The 17,166-nt window shown below is 44.1% G+C and overlaps 2 long non-coding RNA genes across 3 annotated transcripts in view; both read right to left on the bottom strand.

The window, feature by feature from the left end:
• Positions 1-17,166, bottom strand: part of LOC105711734 (uncharacterized) — a 93,493-nt gene that overhangs the window by 28,339 nt on the left and 47,988 nt on the right. Inside the window, exon 2 of the long non-coding RNA XR_010340273.1 lies at positions 13,451-13,527. This is a non-coding gene — a long non-coding RNA (uncharacterized LOC105711734). The remainder of the gene's footprint in view (positions 1-13,450; positions 13,528-17,166) is intronic.
• LOC105711735 (uncharacterized) lies at positions 37-9,424 on the bottom strand. Of its 2 annotated transcripts, none has more exons than XR_010340275.1 (3): positions 9,333-9,424; positions 4,707-4,847; positions 37-1,479 (listed from the first exon to the last, which is right to left on the bottom strand). It is a non-coding gene; the product is annotated as an uncharacterized LOC105711735 (long non-coding RNA). The 2 variants fall into 2 exon arrangements; XR_010340276.1 differs by lacking the exon at positions 9,333-9,424 and adding an exon at positions 5,345-5,517.

The following is a 17,166-nucleotide window of genomic DNA, read 5'->3' as shown; positions in this document are numbered from 1 at the left end:
TTAACATTACCATTTGGAACAATGAGTCTCAGGAACTGGAGGTGGGAGGGGCGCTTGTGCTCACCCACAAGAATCTCCAGGGCAATGGCTAGGGGCCTGGTCTGAAAACAAAGCAGTGCTTTCTTCTCGGGCTTTTGTGTCCACTGATATTTAATTTATTTTGAATTTCAGAAAATGAAAGAAGGGTGTGAGACGTTTCAAAATTTATTACAAGGTGCAGGTTTTCAAAAGCTTGTAAAATACTATATAAGAAGACATCCGTTTCAATATTATACATATCTTAGCCTTGGTGCAAGAAAACACTGACTGGTAAAAGCTAGAGGTACAGAGGTCAAAGAAAACGTATCTTTCAATGCCCATTTTTTAATAATTCAATGCAAACCTTCCTTATTATGCCTCTAAGAAAAACCACTATTGTTCTGAGAGGAGAGCTGGGAAGAGGTTGCAGCAGCCTCTGGGCACTGAAGATGCAGCTTGTGAAGTTCCAGAAACGGAAGACAGAAGACGTTCAAACCTGTTCTCTTGTCCTGACTGCAGCCCTGGTGGTGAGAGACAGCCACTGTTGAGCATCTGCTCGATGGCAGTTGTGGATGGCGGGGGATTCTTTCTGAACAGATTTGTAGCTGCTGTGTAAACAGCTGGCTTTAAGAAATAGCTCCATTTGTACTAGCCTATTGTTTGATTAAAGAATTTGAGCATGTGGCCTTGCACCTCAAGAAGGCCAGAGGGGTTGATTATTGGCTGGGCGAAATGCTACCTTTAAAAGGCATTGTAATCTCTTCTCAGCCTTTTGGCTAAGATCAAGAGTAAACGGTACTATGTGTTCAGGGACTTCAGTCTCACCCTCATTCTGCTTTTTTCTGTCCCACTCTTCCTTTATATTCTTCTTACTTTTTATTACCTGTGGCTAGATGGTAAGATTCATAGGCTCCAGGGACCGTGTCTGTTTTATTCACCAGTGTACGCTCAGCACACAGCATAGTATTTGGCACACGGTAGGTACTCAGTGAATAAGCAAATTCTCTTGCTGTATTTTGCTCGGGGCTCTGTGCTGGTCATTGTCCAGAGTTTCTTTGAGTTCATTAGGTTGAATTCCAAATGAAGCAGGAGAGTCTGTTTTTAATGATGCGTGGACAGGATGCCACCGCCAGGCCCTTCTTTTCACCATTTGGAAAGCAAACCACTGCTACCCCTTTCTGCTGCTGTCAACAGTATCCTCCCCAGCCTGTTAGAAAGAAATTGGCACTTTGATACATTATTCTTGAAGTCTCCATCAATCCTTCCTATGGAAATGCAAAATCTGGATTATCTCTATGGCTAAATGTCTGGGCTTGGACTCCTTGGGGTGGAAGCCAGGAAGGGATGGAGCCCTGGCCAGTGGCCAGTGTCATCAGTATAGGCTACAGAGACAGCTCTCCAGAGGGGGTCTTCGGTCCAAGCCAAGAGGACTGCCACTGGATGGATCTGAAAGGAGACTAGCTGCAAAATGGAAATGAATGTGTTATAAGCAGGAGGGGGCAAGGAAAGCCAAAGCTGAAGCGAGGCTGAAGTAGGAGGAGTCCGCACAAGACAAGGTCACGGAAGGACAAGGAACCCTTCTGGGCAAATCCCATCCATGCACCATTTTAACACAGAACGGGTGCTCCAGTCATATTTTCAGGGCTATAAAATGTCCAATACTATAAGGAGGGCATTTAAAGGAGAAGATTTAAACAAGAAGAACTGAGGCCACTGAGAATAGAGTGAGGGCATAGGACAACAGTTCTCATTAGAACCTTAAAATCACCTGGGAACATTTGAGATCCATGGATGCCAGAGCCTACCCCTGGAGATCTGATTTAATTGGTCTGGAGCGGGGCTGAAACATCAGTGGGTTTACAAACTCCCCAGGTGATTCTTTTTTTTTTTTTTTTTTAATTTTTACTACAATCAGAAGAAAATGTATTTTAATTCTGACTTAAACTTTTTTTTTTTTTGAGATGGAGTCTCACTCTGTCACCCAGGCCGGAGTACAATGGCGCAGTCTTGGCTCACTGCAACCTCCGCCTCCTGGCTTCAAGCGATTCTTCTGTCTTAGCCTCCCAAATAGCTGGGATTACAGGTGTCCACCACCACACCCAGCTAATTTTTGCGTTTTTAGTAGAGACGGGGTTTCACCATGTTGGCCAGGCTGGTCTCGATCTCCTGATCTTGTGATCCTCCCGCCTCGGCCTCCCAAAGTGCTGGGATTACAGGCGTGAGCCACCTCGCTCGGCCATTCCCCAGGTGATTCTAATATGTAGCCAGGTGTGAGAAACACTGGCCTAGGAGATCAAGCAAAGGTGATTGTCAAGTGGGGAGAAGATGTTTATCAACTCAGCATCTTGTGCCACAACTGAGGACTCTCACCTGCTGGCCTAGCTCACCTCAGGCACGGGGACCTGGTCCCAGCCTACTCACAGTTTAGAGACATTTTAAAAAGCTGATTTTAGTGGCTCAGGTGACTGAGCCAATTGGAACAGATGCCTCAGTTTTCTCCTTTTGCTAACCAGACTATGACCTAAATCAACTTGGAGCCTAAAAGCCTTACATCATAAGCAGGATGATAGAATTGAATATAACACAGTGGTTTAACTTTAGACTAGTCAAACTAGTCTAGTTAGACTAGGGCTGCCAGCAGCAAATAAGAATACAGACTGCCCGGTTAAATTTTAATTTCAAATAAACCATGATAATTTTTAGTATGTCTTATGAAATATTTAGGACATATTTATACTTAAAAGTATTCATTTATCTGAAATTCAAATTTAACATAGCATCTTGTATTTTATCTGGCAATCCGACTTTAGATTCAAATGCTGTGTTTTAATTTAAGAGCATGGCTAGCTTTTTAGAAAAAAATGGAAAGGATTGGGTTACTGTAGATATTGATTATCCAGAGACATCCACATTCACACCTGCTTTGCCAACATAACTAATAGTGCCCCCCTTCACTCTCAAAAGTGTCTAGTTTGAATGACAAATTATATGGTCATATAATTAAAACGGGACAGAAGAGGGCCCCCACACCCCACCGGGAATGCCATGTGACCATCTGGTGATGGTCAGGCCATTGTTAACTGTCTCTCTACAATAATAATTGGTTGCAGCCAGCTCCAGGAAAAGGCGTTCTCCCTACAGATAGAAGAAGCCTGAAACTGGTGATCATCAGCTTCCTGATAAGATCCCAGGAGTTGGGCCTGCGGGCTCACACATGCCCACTAAGAGTCAAAATGGCGGAGTTTAACTGGTGTGTGATCTTCCAGCGGCATTCCACCAGCAAAGGGAAGAATGTTTCAAGTGAGCATAAGTTCAGCTCCAGTAAACACTCTGCGTATGCTCACCTCCCAAGTGCTAGCAGGTCACCACACATACGGACAAACCATCCTCAAGGAAAGAAGGAAGAAGGGATGCAAGACCCCAGAAGAATGCCAATGTATAAAACCCTAAGTCAGACCCCACCTGTCCTTCAAGTCGCCCTCTTGGACCTTTTCCAAGTGTCCCTCCTTCCTTTCCATCCTGGTCTAAAGCTTTTTAATAAACTTTCATTCCTGCTCTCAAACTTGCCTGGGTCTCTCCCTCTGCCTTCTGCCCCTGAGTGGAATTCTTTCTCCTGAGGAAACAAGGATTGAGATTGCTGCGGACCCGCGTGGGTTCTCCGCTGCTAACAGTTCCACGCCCGGTGACCCAGACTGTGACTATTTGGCTATACTCAGTAAGACAAGGTTATACTTGGTAAGTCCTACATAAGAGATCTCTGCTTTTCTTTCTGGAAGCCTGAGGAAACAGCACGTGACCTCCACCCGGGCTGTTACTGTTAAACCCATTATGACTTGCTGACTCACTGTTGCCCTTCTCTGAGTAGACCCCAGCCACCCTAGGGCCTGCAGGAGGCCGGGATGGCAACTCCCCTCTCTGCCATCAGCATGCCCTGCACCCTGCTGGGAATAGCAAGAGCTATAAACCTTTACCCTCTCTTGGGTTTGCAGACTGGTTACTTGCCCACCAGAAGTGAAAACTAAGGGACGTTGCAGTAAAGCTGCTTTCGTATTTATCTATAGCTGCCTGTAAAGGACAACTTGGCTAGCGGAAAAAAACATGTTCTCAGCTTTATCTTTGTGGCTAGGAAATAAGTCTAACCAGATGAACACACTCAACACTAAACTGATTCTGCTGTTTGTTCTATTCTGTCACTCTGTCTGTGTCACTCTAACTATAGTGGCCTGCTCACACATCACGCCTTAGGCATTTCAGAAAATATCAGCCCTGGGCCATGGCCTTGATTCAGATATTTGCCCAGCCTTCCTCTGTGCATACCCCATCCATTACCTAATAGCGCGTGTCCCTTGACAGCCTCACTGCATACTCAGCGCCTGATGGCAGCCTCAGGTTTGTTTCCTTGCTTTGATCACCGGGCTTTCTTCTCTGGGTTATCAGATTTGACCCTTTTTCCACCTGTGCCTCTGCTTGACTTAGGTCGTATAGATCCCTGGGTTATGGCATTCATACAGCTCTAAGAGGCACAAGAGATACACCTTCTGTTATCTTTGCTTTCATGGGACCCCTCAGGACATACCTGAGACCCTCGATACCTTAGTTCCCTGCCTATCACTTAATTGGGATAATCATTCTGCCTAGGTAACATCATTCACAGCACAGCCATATTATTCAAGTGTCCCAGACCTCACCATTCTGGGAGTACCACATATAGCCATAGTTCTTGTCCAGAACAGCAGTCAGTTCAGTCTTTTCTCCTCTTTCTGTACCTCTCCCCAAAAATGCCTGAGTTACCTCCCTTATCTGCATATTGGCCTCCATAGAGCTGCCTCCTGAAAAGAACATAGGAACTCTGATGAGTACTTTCAAGCCAATCTCCATACCTACTGATTTCTAGACTGACCAGAGGGCCTCGCTCCACAGCCAAAGTGGATGCCTGGTCTCCTGCTGACACCTGCACAGTCTAGGAAGGCCGAAAAAGAAAAAAGGACTCTTTTTTTTTTTTTGAGATGGAGTTTCACTCTTGTCACCCAGGTTGGAGTGCAGTGACACAATCTCGGCTCACTGCAACCTCCATCTCCCCAGTTCAAGCGATTCTCCAGCCTCAGCCTCCCGAGTAGCTGGGACTACAGGCACCTGCCACCACACCCAACTAATTTTTGTATTATCGGTAGAGATGGAGTTTCACCACATTGGCCAGGCTGGTCTCCAACTCCTGACCTCAGGTGATCTGCCCACCTCGGTCTCTCAAAGTGCTGGGATTACAGGCATGAGCCACTGTGCCTGGCCAGAACTCTAACTTTTTAAAATTAAATTATTATGACCATACCCACTTGCTGGTCTTTGATTTTTCCAGACCAACTTGTGGTTTTATCTTCCCACTGAGCTGTAGGGACACCTACAGCTTCTCACAGATCAGGATGGACAATGACAGAGAAAGTTCTCCCAGACAAACCTCAGCCAGGCTGAGTACCCAACCACTCCAGGCAAAGCAACTGCTCTGAGCTGCCAGATAACCCAATGCTGAGGGCTGTCAGCATGTCTAGGTCTCCATGGATCTCCTGTTCCCCAAATCCCTGCTGTGTACTCCACCCACCTCCTGCAACACCACCTGTTACCCTGGCTGGATTGCTCTGACAGCAAATGCCAGGTCCCTAGTGCCCACTGCATCCTCTGTGGTCATGGAGATTCCCCTCCTTGGCCACTTCTTGTCACATCTGCAGCTGGGGCTGCCACTAAGTATCTGGTCACTACTGTGATTTGGGTTTGGTCTTTCCAAGTACCCTTCAGTCAAATGCCTTCTGAGCACCCCTTCCAACAGTGTGCTGGGGTGAAAAACAGCACAGATGGAAGAGAAGAGCATGCAGGAGCAACCACTGAGAGGTGCCAGGGGAGAGCAGAGCAAATATACCAGATAACCCTGGTTCCTGATAACCTTTCTGTGCCCTTTTCTATTATCACTCGTTCACTGAGCCTGGAACACAGTGACTCAAGCCCCAGTGTGGGACTGAAAATAGAAAGGCCAATTCAGAATTTCCCTACCCTAAGATGACTTACCATACAAAACCTTTTAAAAATGTAAACATGGGGTTCTTTGATATTCCTAGAACAAGGTGGATTCAGCAGATATTTAAAACATAATTTAATTCGCCAAAAACTAGACAGTTTTAAAAGGAGTTTGATTACTATGTAAGTTACTGACTAACTACTATTATTTAATAAGCTGTTAGGTTACTACTAACCTAATTTGTTGGAGGGCAAAGTTGCAACAGCTTGTAAAATAAGTAAATACTGCTGAACGTTTAGTGAGCGGAACCGAACGTTCCCTCTGCTAACTTAGCCAGTAAAGGTACAGGTTATACAAGGTCATTTTTAATGTGTGTCAACTATATAGATCTATAAAACCATTTCAGTAGTTGCTGGGCCAGAGAAGAGACACATCTTTATTTCTTTGGAACTCTGAGGCATAGACAAAAATCCAAAGGCCAGGTATCTCTAAGTGTAACTTCTAGTGTGTCTTCTCTTTTCGAGGCACCCTAGGAGGAACAGCTAAGCAATAGGGTAATGCCACACTGGCCCCTGTGCACTCAAGACTTTGTATGATCCTGGTTCTATGACCTCGCACTCCTGTAGATTCTAACTATCTCTTGCCTGGCACAGTGCCTCCCAGGAACTGCCCCTGCTCTGAAGATAAACATGGTTCTTATACTGAGTGCTTGTAGGCTTCATTTTCTGAACTACTTGACCTCACCTACTTTATCTCTGTACCTCACCCTCGTTCTCTTGATCCCTTTCACCTCCACCCTGGATGCACTTACATTGTTATTTTGTTTTGCTCCTTCAGCTCACATCCTGAGGATACAAAACAGCATTTTGATTCCAATTCTGCCACTTAATAATTCTTGCCAATTTCCCTCTCTCAGCCTCACTTTTTTCCTCTATAATAATAATAATAATAATAATGTGTCTTCTCATATGGTTATTATGAAGGTGAAAGGGGACAAAGCAAAGCGCCTGGCGCACAGTAGCCACACGATCAATGTTAGCTAGTGTTACTATTAGTTTGCTTTCCTGAGGTGGCTACAGTTTCAGTCATTCTTTAAGTGTCCTTTGTTTAGCTTTACATTCACAGATTGCTTTGGTAGACTCTTTCTAGGGTAATGTACAACTGAGTCTTCTTGATCCTGCCTTCCACACCTTTTCATATCCAGTCTTATCCTTGTAGGTTAGGCCAGACACAGGGCTCCTTACAGTAAAGGTAGAAGTCAGAACACGTTCTTGTAAGTTCTCATGTACACACGTGTACTAGTCCATTTTCATGCTGCTGATAAAGACACAGCCGAGATGGGGAAGAAAAAGAGGTTTAACTGGACTTACAGTCCACGTGGCTGGGGAGGCCTCAGAATCATGGCAGGGGGTGAAAGTCACTTCTTACATGGTGGTGGCAAGAGAGAAATGAGGAAGAAGCAAAAGTGGAAACCCCTGATAAACCCATCAGATATCATGAGACTTACTTGCTATCACAAAAATAGCACAAGAAGACTGGCCCCCATGATTCAATTACCTCCCCCTGGGTCCCCTCCCACAACACGTGGGAATTCTGAGAGATACAATTCAAGTTGAGATTTAGGTGGGGACACAGCCAAATCATGTAATTCTGCCCCTGGCCTGTCCAAATCTCATGTTCTCACATTTCAAAACCAATCATGCCTTCCCAACAGTCTCCCAAAGTCTTAACTCATTTCAGCATTAACCCAAAAGTCCACAGTCCAAAGTCTTATCTGAGACAAGGCAAGTCCCTTCCACCTATGAGCCTATAAAACCAAAAGCAAGCTAGTTACTTCCTAGATACAATGAGGATACAGGTATTAGGTAAATACAACCATTCCAAATGGGAAAAATTGGCCAAAACAAAGGGGTTGCAGGGTCCATGCAAGTCCAAAATCCAGTGGGGCGGTCAAATTTTAAAGCTCCAAAATGAGCTCCTTTGACTCCAGGTCACGCTGATGCAAGAGGTGGGGTCCCATGGTCTTGGGCAGCTCCGCCCCTGTGGCTTTGCAGGATACAGGCTCCCTCCCGGCTGCTTTCATGGGCTGGCACTGAGTGTCTGTGGCTCTTCCAGGTGCACGGTGCAAGCTGTCAGTGGCTCCACCATTCTGGGGTCTGAAGGACAGTGGCCCTCTTCTCACAGCTCCACAAGGCAGTGCCCTAGCAGGGACTCCGTGTGGGGGCTCCCACCCCACATTTCCCTTCTGCACTGCCCTAGTACAGGTTCTCCATGAGAGCCCCGCCTCTGCAGCAAACTTCTGCCTGGGCATCCAGGCATTTCCATACATCTTCTTAAACCTAGGCGGAGGTTCCCAAACCTCAGTTTTTGACTTCTGTGCACCCTCAGGCTCAACACCATGTGGAAGTTGCCAAGACTTGGGGCTTTCACCCTCTGAAGCCACATCCTGCGCTCTATTTTGGCCCCTTTCAGCCGTGGCTGGAATGGCTGTGACACAGGGCACCAAGTCCCTAGGCTGCACACAGCGCAGGGACCCTGGGCCCAGCCCATGAAACCACTTTTTTCTTCTGTGCCTCCGGGCTTGTGATGGGAGGGGCTGCCCTGAAGGTCTCTGAAACGGCCTGGAGACAGTTTCCCCATGTTCTTGGGGATTAACATTAGGCTCCAGGCTCCTTGCTCCTTGCTACTTGCTACTTACGCAAATTTCTGCAGCCAGTTTGAATTTCTCCTCAGAAAATGGATTTTTTCTTTTCTACTGCATTGTCAGGCTGCAAATTTTCTCAACTTTTATGCTCTATTTCCCTTTTAAAACATAATGCTTTTAACAACACCCAAGTCACCTCTTGAATGCTTTGGTGCTTAGAAATTTCTTCCACCAAATACCTGAAATTGTCTCTCTCAAGTTCAAAGTTCCACAGATCTCTAGGGCGGGGGCAAAATACAGCCAGTCTCTTTGCTAAAACGTAACAAGAATCACCTTTGTGCCCGTTCCCAACAAGTTCCTCATCTCCATCTGAAATCACCTCAGCCTTGACCTTATTGTTCATACGACTATCAGCATTTTTGTCAAAGCCACTCACCAAGTCTGGGTGGTTCCAAACTTTCCCGCATTTTCCTGTCTTCTTCTGAGCCCTCCAGACTGTTCCAACCTCTGCCTGTTACCCAGTTCCAAAGTTGCTTCCACTTTTTGGGGTATCTTTTCAGCAATGCCCCTATCTACTGGTACCAATTTACTGTATGAGTCCATTTTCACACTGTTGGTAAAGACATACCCGAGACTGGGAAGAAAAAGAAGTTTAACTGGACTTACGGTTCCACATGGCTGGGGAGGCCTCAGAATCACGGCAGGGGGCGGTGGGGGCGAAAGGCACTTCTTATGTGGCGGTGGCAAGAGAAAATGAGGAAAAAGTAACGTGGAAGCCTGTGATAAGCCCATCAGATCTCGTGGGACTTATTCATTATCACGAGAACAGCACAGGAAAGAGCAGCCCCCATGATTCAATTACCTCCCCCGGGCCCCTCCCACAACATGTGGGAATTCTGGGAGATACAATTCAAGTCGAGATTTAGGTGGGGACACAGCCAAGTCACATCAACATGGAAGGAAGCAGTAGAGATTAAGTCTTACATGATCACTTCATGATCACAAATGCCAAATTTTATTAAATCAAGAAGCACAGGCCTGGCACAGTAGCTCACAGCTGTAATCCCAGAATTTGGCAAGTCCGAGGTAGGTGAATTGCTTGAGCCCGAGTGTTTGAGACTGGCCGGGGCAATATATTGAAACCCAATCTCTACCAAAAAAAAAAATACAAAAAATTAGCCAGGTGTGGTGGCACACACCTGTAGTCCCAGCTATCCTGGAAGCTGAGGTGGATTATCTGAGCCTAGGAGGTCAAGGCGCAGTGAGCTGTGATTGTGCCACTGCACTCCAGCCTGGGCAACAAAGGGAAACCCTATCTCAAAAACAAAACAAAACAGAAAGCACATTTTTTTTTTAATCATAAATGTCAAATTCAGGATGATCTATGTTGATCTTATCAAGAATAGCACCTAAGAAATTCTCAAAATGGGTACACTGAAATATTTATTTATTTGCTTGTTTATTTATTTTTTTGAGATGGAGTCTTGTTCTGTCACTCAGGCTGGAGTGCAGTGACGTGGTCTCAGCTGACTACAACCTGTGCTTCTTAGGTTCAAGGGATTCACCTGCCTCAGCCTCCCAAGTAGCTGGGATTACAATTGTACTCCAACATGTTGGATAATTTTTTGTATTTTTAGTAGAGGCAGGGTTTCACCATGTTGATCAGGCTGGCCTTGAACTCCTGACCTCAAGTGATCCGCCCACTTCGGTCTCTCCAAGTGCTGGGATTACAGGCATAAGCCACCATACCCGGCCTGAAATACTTTTATAGTCAGTAATGCTTTCAACTGATTTATGAAAATTTCATAAATTCCATTTATGAAATTTAAATCTAAATAGTAAACCGAACTGCAGAGAAGTATGTGTTATATAATCCTACAAATTCATCTAATATTAGTCTAAGTTAAAATGGTAGTGGGGGAGATTTTACTATGACTTGGGTTTGAGCCACTCCAAATTTTTCTGTTTGGAGAACAGCATGGTCTCTTTCATTCAGGGCCCATTTTTTCACTTAGAGATAAAATGGAAGCTTCTCTGTATGTCATTTCCAGAAAAATATTGGCATTGGCCACCAAGCATCCATGTTAAGCATGGGTCTATGTGACCATTTTAACCTTATTTGATATTCCATCTGTTGAGAGGCTGGATCTATATCCCTTTTACTTAAATCTGCTCGGGTATAGATGATAGGGTTTGGTGAAAATATGTAATTTTTTTTTGGCAGGATTGGGAGCAGGGTGAATGAAGAGAGGCGCCTAGGGTGTAAAATTGATAGGCACTCACCATCAGGGCCATACAAGTGCAGGTAGTAATGTGTGATACAACCATTTTTATGCATGTGCCCATGTCTACATCCAGCCGCATGGCCTCGCCCCAGACCTCCTTGTCTTCAGTCACTTAGTCTTTTTTCTCCTTCTAAGCCCCTGATCGAATCCACCCTCTGGAATCTGTATGTACTCTTACCTTGAATGCCTTCTTCCACACAAACTGAATGACCGGGTATACTGCTCTCTGGACCACCCATTGGGAAGATTTTCCCTTTTCAACTGTTTTTCAAGGCCACCCCTTAAAACAGTCACAAATAAAACTCACCAGTTTATAAGCTAAACTTGGGCAGGTCTTTCAGCTGGTCCAGTGCGACCTCCCATATGATCACATATACAACTCAGTGCAACTGTGGTGGGTGACATGGGGCTCTAGGCTACCTGGTCATGCACTGTCTCATACCCTCAGGTCCTGCCTGGGCTCAATCACGAATGTACCACTGTTGACTTATGATGCTTTGCTGAGACTATCTGACTTTATGACTTGGTGTATGTGACAAACCCGGCTCATAGTTAACAGTCCCAGAATCATAGTCACTTGATGTTTCATGATCAAGTGCTCTGTCTCTGCTACTAAGACACCAAGAGCTGTTTCTCAAAGGGCACACCCTTTCTGATGCAGATGGCATGAACTTACTCCAGAATCTTAGAGGTCTGCACTAGGGTGATTCTTTCTGGAGCTTGCCATAAGCTTTTTACTGCGTGTTTCCTTACCTGCGATACCTCCAGTAACATAAGATCTGATGGATTATGTGGCCCAGGTGACAGGGTTGATTGCAGCAAGGCCTGGACTTGCTGCAGAGTCCTTTCCTGCTTTGGGCTCTACTCAAAAAACTGGAAACCTTTGGTGTCACCTTGAATATTGGCTGGAGCAACTTCTAGGTGTGAAATGTGCTGCCTCCAAAACCCAAAGTGGACAGACCAGGAGCTGTGTTTTCTTCCTTTTGGTAGAGAATGCAAAATGAGGCCATTTCTTTTACTTTGGTTTCACTGATTCTCTCTTTTCTTCTTTTGCCTCTCCAGTAATGGAAAGGATTGAATGTAACAAACTCATCACCAGGTGACTGCTGGGTCTCCCCAGGAACTCTGCATTGGTCCCTGCTGTTGGTAAATGAGGCACTGAACAATGGCAGTCGCTATGTCAACCTTGGTGAGAAGTTTGTGTAGTTGAGTGCACAACTACTCTGGGCATGGGCCCATTGAATAAGGACTGGAGTGTGTGAGAGCTACAGAATACTTCCCCCATCACTTTGATTTTTTGATGGCCTTCTCAGCAGTGAGCATACACAGGGGAAACAAATATCCTCATATCCCATGCCCGCTTCAAGATGTCTATCCCTATGCCATTTTCCAGTCCTCCAATCACCAGTCTTCCAATCCTGTTCTTTCCAGTTGTCTGACCATCCATCGCTCTCTGTGAGTGACTGCCTGTTTGCAGCCCTCACCGGGTGGGTAACCAAACATACTTCTTTCAGTTTTGCCCACTGGAAGAATTTATCTTTACCACTGTCTCACACGCACCTGATTTGGGCTGTAATGCTGCAGCAGTCTACTTCTGGAACCATTTGTAAACTAAATATGAGTTTTTCTCCCTCAGTCAGCTGATTAAAAGAAACTCCTGATGACACCATAAGGTTTATACTGAGGAACCGGAGGCAATGGCACAGGGCTAGGTGCTGCATGAGTCTAAGGCACGGCTCATGCAACTTACTTGTGTCTTTAGGATCTTCCTGAGTCCTATCTCATATATGATTTTCATGTGGTGATGGATTAGGGCTGAGCACACTCCCAACTTAGAACTGCTGAACCAGATACCGCCAAGTCCATGACAGGCATCTCTGTTTATGTTGTCATTGTTGCCTCTAGCAGGGCCCAATAGCAAGTAAGGAATTGTTTCATGGGATGAGAATTGTCGTTTGAAGAAGAGAACACAGCTTTGCCCACAAATCCTAGAGTCTGCCCTCTGATTCTCGTTGGAAGTTGCCAGAAGTGTCCCTATTTGCCATGGATACTTTGAGTATCACTGGATCTGCCAGGTCATATGACCACAAATTGCTGTAGAACCTTCACTTGTTTTGACCCCCATTCAAAACTGGCAGCCTTTGGGTTACTCAGTAAACAGCTCATAGTGGCCCACAAAATTAGGTGCATATTGCCTCTAAGATCCATACAAATCCCCTGCATTTTCATGAGGTTTATACTTGCTACTGTATAGCACACATATGTTTAGCTAATGTCTGTGGTCCTTGCTATCTCCTGCTCCTCAGGCCCGATTAGCAAATTATCAATTAATAGAGCATCATAATGTTACAAGGCATGATAAGATGACTAAGGTGTCTTCAGCCTAGATGACTGCAGAAAGCAAAAGAATTGATATAACCCTGAGGCAAATCCTTGCTAATTGAAAACAAACCATTGCTGGTGGGTCTTTTAAATTGATTTAGAGAAAAAAACACTTACCAGATCAATAGCTGTATATTGGGAGCCAAGGTCTGAGATGATTTGCCCCATTGTATATACCAAATTGGGAAAACTAGCTGCAAAAGAAAAAACAGAAACAATTTATAATAACCTATAGTCATTCTCTAAAATGTATCTACCTCCTGCGCAATCCAAACAGGTGAGTTAAATGGGGAAGTGATAGTGATTACTGCCTTGGGATCTTTCCAGTTCGTGATGGTATTACTAAAATTGGCAATTGCCTCCAGGGATGTAGTATTGGTTTGGGTTTACTATTCTGATCAGGAGAGAATTCTCCAAGATGCTCTACTTAGCTGTTCCTACCATGACAGCCACAACTCCATGGGTCAGGAAGCCAACGTGGATATTCTGTCAGTTAACTAGCGTGTCTATTCCAATTATACATTTAGGAACTTGGAAAATGACCATACATGGGTCCATGGACCTGTTGCGCTCACTGTGGGATGGACTTAAGCCAAAATGTCATTTGTTTACTTGATCTCCATATTTCCCCTGGTGGGCTTTTGGGTCGTTGGAGATTAGCATCAAGTTAGAACCTGCATTAATTTCCTAGGGCTGCCATAACAAATTACCACAAATTTGGTGGTTTTAAACAACAGAAATATATTCTCTCATAGTTCTGGAGGCCAGAAGTCTAAAATTAAGGTGTTGGCAGGGCTACTCTCCCCACAAATGCTGTAGGGGAGGATCCTTCCGGCTTCTGTTGGCTCCTGGTGGCTCTTGGCAGCTCCTGGAAGCTTATGGCTGTATAACTCCAGACTTGGCTCCATCTGCACATGGCCTTCTTCCCTTACTCTCTATCTCATAAAAGAGTATTTTCATAGATTGGGGTCCTCCTCTAATCCAGTATGATCTCATTTTGATCCTTACTTTATAATAACATCTGTAAAGACTCTATTTCCATATAGGTCACATTCTGAGGCTCCAAGCGGAAATGAATTTGCAGGGACATTATTCAACCTATTACAGAGCCAGTATCTTATCATTTCATAAAATTATGGGTTTTTCCTTTTTCCTATGTACAAGCAGTCTAGTAAATGAATGTAGATCCTTTTTAGAAGGGCTATAGGAAGACTTATACTATTTTTTTGTTGCAGCACTGTAGTATCCTTCTTCAAAATGGTCCAATCTCCTTTTCACCCAAGGGGCTATGGAGAGCTGAATTGGCTTAGACATGGCAACTGACTAAGGGAGCACACGAAATTAATTCTGGGGGTAGCAAACCTAAATTACTGCAGCGCACATCTAAAAGAACTTCAAAATAATTTGTTTTTAAAAAACTATCTTTAGGTTGCAGAATTTTTCAGTATACTGAACAGTTGGCATGGAACTGGCAGCTTTGGTTCATAAAGGGTATAGTTCCGGCCGGGCGCAGTGGCTCACGCCTGTAATCCCAGCACTTTGGGAGGCTGAGCCGGAGGGATCACCTGAGGTCAGAAGTTCGAGAACAGCCTGGTCAACATGGTGAAACTTTGTCTTTACTAAAAATACAAAAATTAGCAAAGCATGGTGGTGAGCTCCTGTAATCCCAGCTACTGGGGAGGCTGAGGCAGGTGAATCATTTGCACGTGGGAGGCAGAGATTGCAGTGAGCCGAGATCACACCACCACACTCCAGTCTGGGTGACAGAGTGAGACTCCATCTCAAAAAATAAAAATAAATAAATAAATAAAGGGTATGTTGCAAAACAAGTAGCACATAAGAGTTAAAATAACAAAAAGAATAAAGAAAAAATGAACAGAAACAAAAAACAAGGCAATAGCCCATAGCCCACCAGACTTTATCACACTCTCTTACCCTGAGCTCCTAATTATTTTTTCCTTTGTCCTGATCAAACTTTGGATTAAGGAGCGCACCAGCTGTGCAGATGCCCAGGGCACCTATTAATAAGTAGGCAAGAAAACATCAATAGAATGCATTGTCTATATGGTGGCAGTTAATGCAGGTCTCTACAAGAGAATTTTCATACAGCTGGCTAAAATATAATTCAGTCTTGCTCTCATCAAACTAAATAGTAATCTCAAATGGAAATTTACAAATATTTCTCTCCCACTAAATAAATGTTGAATGAACATCTAAAGAGGATTGGCTTGAAAAGGGAGTAAATTATCAGCCCTCCTGAGCTGTCTTGGTCTAGTCGTGCCTAGTGTCCTTGTCCACACTATGCCTCTCAACTGGTTTTCTTTATGTCCTAGCTATTATCAAAATTCCTCTGAGTTAATCTCTTTTCCATTTGCTGTCCTGGTAAATACTCATGGGGTATTTAAACTAACGGGCCTTAAAATGTGGAATTTGCTGAACTGAGTTTGCTAGCACCTCCCTCTTTCTCTAGAGGGAAGATGGCAACCCTTTCAGAAGGCAGCAAAGCAACTGGTTAAATTGTCTACCATTGTCTCATGGGATTCATCAATGTGCCTCCTAAGGCTGGAAATTTAGAGCACTTTGTAAAAAGGTATCAGGTAGGATTTTGGATATGTTGGCTGCTGCTTAAAGCTTTCAATTATGTCGTAAAAAAAAAAAAAAAAAAAAAAACTTCTATTTTAGCTGACCCATCCGAGAGCAGTAAGAAAACATAGACAGTTTTATTAAAGAGAAGCCCTTTCTGCATGGCCAGAAAAGTCATGTAACTTACAGAATTGTCAAAGCTGAACTTTCTGGTCCAATCTAAAGTTAGTGGGAACAAAGTCAGGCATGCTAGACACAGAGGAGTCACAAGACAAAGCCCTGGGTAGAGCCAGAGTAATGGGAAGGACGTGGTCCCCAAGCAACTATGGGTAACTATATAATATAGTGCCCAGGCTGTGTTAAAATGTATGAAGCATTGGCACACCAAGGGCAAGGGTGGTTGCAGCAGTTCACCCAGATGCAGACAATAAAATGATGCATTGTCTGTAGGGAAGATGAAAGTGTAAACGTCTATACTCGTGTGGAATCATTAAAACTCTCTTCTGCAGTTCATGTCTTCAATCCTGTGGAACACATGTTCCTGTCTTTAAAAAGTAGATTTGAAATTAACTAGGAAAGTGTAGCAATTGTAAAAGTAAAAAAAAAAAAAGAAAAAGAAAAAGAAAGAACTTGAGATACTTCAATTCTGTCATTCCATGTGACATTTTGGAATGTTTATGTCTGCTTAAAATTGAAAAATAGTGAAACAGAATGAAGTGCAAGGTGTAATTTTATTGTTGCTAAATAAAAATTGTAGTTTATACCTGAAACATTTTACTGATTTTGAATATCTTTAAAATAGAAATGTATTTTCCTTTCTTGATTATTATTTTAAAAACTGAAGATTGAATCAAGAAAATAAAATATGACATTTGGGCCAGCCATGATGGCTCACACCTGTAATCCCAGCGCTTTGGGAGGCCAAGACAGGCAGATTGCTTGAGCTCAAGAGTTCAAGACCAGCTGGGGCAACATGGCAAACCCTGTCTCTACCAAAAATACAAAAGTTAGCCAGGCATGATGGTGTGCCTGTAGTCCCAGCTACCTGGGAGGCTAAGGCAGGAGGATCATTTAAGCCAGGGAAGCAGAGGTTATGGTGAGCCAAGATTGTACCATTGCACTCCAGCCTGGGTGACAGAGCAAGACTTTGACTCAAAAAAAAAATATATATATATATATACACACACGCACACACATATACACACGCAAACACATACACATATATACATACACATATATATGTCTTATGA

This window comes from Aotus nancymaae, unplaced genomic scaffold (genome assembly GCF_030222135.1).
Source record: "Aotus nancymaae isolate 86718 unplaced genomic scaffold, 86718_ANA_hifiasm-v0.15.2.pri h1tg000108l, whole genome shotgun sequence".
Lineage (NCBI taxonomy): Eukaryota > Metazoa > Chordata > Mammalia > Primates > Aotidae > Aotus > Aotus nancymaae.
The sequence above is the reverse complement of the archived record's forward strand: the minus strand, read 5'-3'. Positions and strand labels throughout refer to the sequence as shown.